We start from the raw sequence: 5,069 nt of genomic DNA on the forward strand, positions 1-5,069 counted from the left end.
AAAAAAGATTTTTTTTTTAATTTTTTTAAATATTTTCCAATAATAATTATTTTTCCCTTATCGTCTCCACGACAGCACCCCTGAGATCAACTCCTCCTGATTGGGACAGGAAAACACTAAGAAGTTAAATTCCCCACTCCTGTCCACACCAGTGTTTTCTCCTGTTCCTTTCAGGGAAGGAGACCTGAGAGGTGAGAGGGACTATGTCTACTGCAAAAAAGAAGGGGCTTTACCGGAGGCCTAGCAAACTCGGGGAGCTTGATATAGGACCCCCTGTCTTCTTCTCCCGGCTGTCCAGTCTTCTTTAGGAGTGTCCGGACTGGGGAGGTCAGAGGAGTACCGGAACAATGCTGAGATGCTCTCCTTCCGGGTCCTGCTGCGCGCGCGGTCTAGTATGGATTCGTCATGCTGTATTCCTCTGGCGCTGCCTAGTACTCTTAGGCCGCGCACGAGTGCTCCAGAAGTGATGCCGGCATTAAATGATGTCAGTTTCAGCTGGGGAGGGATTTAGCTGTTACTCCTTCCGGCCAGAAAACTGGCATCTGATGTCACTTCCGCCGCTTCTTGGCAGCAAATGAAATTCAGAGGATCAGTCTTTTTTCTATAAAGAGCCCCTGTACTGTATGGATGCTCCTTTTGCTGATCACAGCACTTTATTTTCCCAGGCTGCATCGTGAGCTCTCCAGCAAAGGTTCCAGATCCTCCAGCGGTCCCCGGAGTACTGAGGGCCTTGGAGGTTTTTACCCTGGCCTATCTTCGATTGCTTGGTGTTTATCCTTCTCTTCCTTGTATTTTCAGGGAGACAAGGATCCTGCCGGGTCCTCGGTTAAACCGAAGAAAAATCTAAACATAAGAAATGTTTAATGTGTAGTAAAGAATTCCCAGAGTCTGCATCCAAACCATTATGTAAAGCTTGTATTTCCTCTGTGGAAGGACTAGTCTCTCAGTCTTAAAGGGGTATTCCAGGCCCAAACTTTTTTTTATATATCAACTGGCTCCGGAAAGTCAAACATTTGTAAATTACTTTGATTAAAAAATCTTAATCCTTGCAATAGTTATTAGCTTCTAAAGTTGAGTTGTTGTTTTCTGTCTAACTGCTTTCTGATGACTCACGTCCCGGGAGCTGTGCAGTTCCTATGGGGATATTCTCCCATCATGCACAGCTCCCGGGACGTGACATCATCATTGAGCAGTTAGACAGATAACTTCAGAAGCTAATAACTATTGAAAGGATTAAGATTTTTTAATAGAAGTAATTTACACATCTGTTTAACTTTACGGAGCCAGTTGATATATGAAAAAAAGTTTTTGCCTGGAATACCCCTTTAAGCAAGAAATTAAATCTATGGTTCACTCTGAGATTCATTCTGCTTTAGCCTCCTTTACTCCACCCCCTGTCCTGGCTACTTCATCTAGTACGGTTGCTATTTCAGCTGTTAAAAAAACTAAGACAGTTGCCATCTCTGATTCTGAAGAAAGTGTTTCCCCAGAAATAGAAAGTTCAGGAGGCTAGATCTATGCAGGATGAACTCTTCGGAGAGTTAGGAGATAGGAAAACTTGCTCTTTTCCTCTTCACCCTAATTTACATAGACCTGAAAAAAATGATTTTATTCCTAAGGGTCTGAAAAGACGCTATCCTTTCAGTGATTCAGACTCTAGCACTTGGGATGCCATACCGAAAGTTGATGTCCCAGTCGCTAAAGTAGCCAAACATACCTCTCTGCCTTTTGAAGATACCACACAGTTGAAAGATCCTATGGACAGAAAGTCAGAGAGTTTATTAAAAAAAAAAGACCCGGGAGGCTGCGGCTTCCCTATTAAGACCTATTGTAGCCTCTACTTGTGTGGCCAGAACCCTGGGAGTTTGGTAAGATCAGCTGGAATTTCATCTTCAGTTTGATACTCCGAAAGAGCAAATTTTAGATTCCCTGCCTCTTCTTAAAATGGCTTCTAATTTCTTGTCTGATGCTTCTGCTGAGTCAGTAAAATTATCTGCCCGCGCTGCTGTTTTGTCTAACACTACTAGGCGGGTGCTGTGGTTAAGATCTTGGTCTGGAGATATGACATCTAAAAACAAACTTTGTTCTCTTCCATTCCATGGTCAATTTGTATTTGGTCCTGAACTGGACACCATATTAGAGAAAGCAGCGGACAAGAAAAAAGGATTTCCCCTAGATAAAGTCCCAAAAAATATCCTTTTTGTCTCTTCTGTCAGCCAGACCAATCTTCCAGGGGAGGTAGAGGAAAATCAGGGCGTTGGTCATATAAGAACGGGGGCAGAAGGAAGCAGAAATGTCTTTTTTAATTCCAACCAGGCCTCATCTAATCCTAAACAGTGACACCAGGCCTGTTGGGGCAAAGCTTTCCCATTTTGCCCCAGTTTGGGAGTCTCTGATTCCCAATCGCTGGATAGTGAGGGTCATATCTCAGGGTTACCAGATCGAGTTGTCATAACCTCCCCCTCCACGATTTGTCATTACCCAGCAGATTCCAAGAGTCCATAAACTACTTCTCAAAGGCATTCTGGACCTTCTCAGCCTAGGGGCTATCCGGGAGGTCCCTCTCCTTCAGAGAGGCCTAGGTTATTATTCTTCCCTGTTCCTAGTATCCAAACCAAGCGGGAAGTATCACACAATTATAAATCTGAAGCCTTTGAACAAATTTGTGGTTTACAGGAAGTTCAAGATGGAAGCTGTTAAGTACTCTGTTCAGTTGATAAAGGAGGGTGCGGTGATGGTGACTATCGATCTGAGGGACACTTATTATCCTCTTCCCATCCATTCAGATTCCCAAAAATTTTTGAGATTCGCCATCCGATGGGGTCCAGTGTGCACCACTTTCAGTTTGTTTGTCTTCCATTCGGCCTGTCTTCTGCCCCCCGCATTTTCACCAAAGTCATGGCAGAAGTGGTGGCCCTTCTCAGGAAGGAGTCAATTCTTATTATCCCTTATCTAGACGACATTCTGTTAGTGGCAAACTCAGATCCTCAATTGGAACTTCACATTCAGAGAACCATTGTAGTTCTTCAGCAGTAGTGATGAGCGGCAGGGGCCATATTAGAATTTGCAATATTTTGTGAATATATGGACGTATATTTGTCCTATGTTCGCGAAATTCGCATATTCACTATGTTTGTTCACTTTTTTTCCATTCGAAAATTTGTGATGAAATTCGCATAGTATATCTTTCACCTAAAAGAAGGGAGGGATTAGTGTCCTCTGGAAGTGCCGATATTTGTGAATATTTGCATATTCGCATATACAAAATATTCACGCTCCACACTTACTCACACAGTAAATGATATTGGAACCTTCTTTGTACCACAAGCTGGATGCAGGGAGGGATGATCACTTTTTTTTTTTTTTACACAGTACACATCATTGTTGTGATGTGTACTGTGAAGGAAAAAAAAACAAAAAAATGAATATTCGTCATTACAAATATATCTCTATATTCTAAATATTCGCAAAATCGCGAAGTGGCGGTATTCGCGGTAAAAATTAGCATTTCGAATATTCGCGCTCAACACGATTCACCAGTTAGCCTGGATTCTGAATATACAAAAGTCAGATCTCCTTCCCAGTCAGAGGAAAATCTTCCTATGTACCCTTTTGGACTCGAGATTTCAGTCTTCTTTTCTAGGTTCCAAGAGGGTGAACCTTCGGGATCTAATTTCCCGTTTTCTAGCCCTGCGTTCTTGCTCGATCAGGACAGCAATGTCCACTCTGGGCCATATGACATCTTGCATCCCTTCAGTAGCCTGTTCCAGTTCCATTCCAAGCCTCTTCAAAAATGCATACTATCCATTTGGAACAAGTCTCAACTAACGTTAGATGGCATAGTTATTCCCCTACATCTAAAGGTCCAGGGTCCCCAGGACAAAGGACATCCCGAAACGTGCTTTGGGGTGGCGTCACTCCAGCAGACCTCCGTACTTATCATTGTGTTTTACTGGGTATGTATATGTATTCATGTATGAATTTATATAACATTGTCAATGGGATAGATCTATGGTTCCCATAGCACATAGAGCACTTTTCTACATTACATATGAATACTCACCTTATATGTTAATCATTTAGTGTATGGGTCTGTTTTGGAGTGATGCCCATTTTTTCTCCATTCAGTGTTGAGTATCCCCTCTTCATTATGTACACTTTTTACAAATTTTAATGTATACCAATAAAATTATATTTTATTTTTCGCCATAAGTGTCTCCAATCTCGTTCCTTAAGTAGTTAATCTAAAGGTCCAGCTAAAGTGATGGTTGTCCCCAAAGAATCTTGAGAAAGAAGTTAACTGGTTCCAAATGAATCCTCTTCTAATAACGACTGATGTGAGCGCAGGGAGAGCTCACTCAGAGGGTCAGGCAGTCCAAGGAAGGCGGGACCCTCAAATAGTAAAAAAATTCCTCCAAGGGAATTGCTGGCCATCTGGATGACACTTCTGTAGTTGGAGCAAAATTGCAGGAATCGTCACATCCTTATTTATTTGGACAATATTACAGCAGCAGCTTACATACGCCATCAGGGCCAAAGACATACTGCCCTCCAATCGATAACAAATCATATATTTGCTTGGGCAGAAAGCAACATACTTTCCATCATGGCAGTTCACCTCAAAGGGGCCTGGAATCTGGAAGTAGACATTCTAAGCCAACACCTAAGCAGACACCTAATAGACCCAGGGGAATGGTCTCTAGCTCTCTGAGTGTTCAAAATGATAATGAATCAATGGGAGGTTCCGCAAATGGATGTCTTTGGTACAAGGAAGAATCACAAATTAGATCTTTTTTATTCGCTAAATTAAAGGAACTCTCCATTAGCAGTCGATGCTCTAGCCCAAGACTTCACATTTAAGATAGGATATGCATTCCCTCACCTTCCACTGATTGCCGGGGTTCTTCAAAAGCTTATGAACAGTCCTTGCACTTTGATCCTAGTAGCTCCAAACTGGGCAAAAAGGGGGTGTTTCTCTCTACTGAGAGCCTTAAGTATAAAAGATCCCATCAGGCTTCCTCCCCAAAAAGACCTTTTGTTCCAGGGACAGTTTCTTCTTCCCTCATATA

This window comes from Hyla sarda, chromosome 2 (genome assembly GCF_029499605.1).
Source record: "Hyla sarda isolate aHylSar1 chromosome 2, aHylSar1.hap1, whole genome shotgun sequence".
Lineage (NCBI taxonomy): Eukaryota > Metazoa > Chordata > Amphibia > Anura > Hylidae > Hyla > Hyla sarda.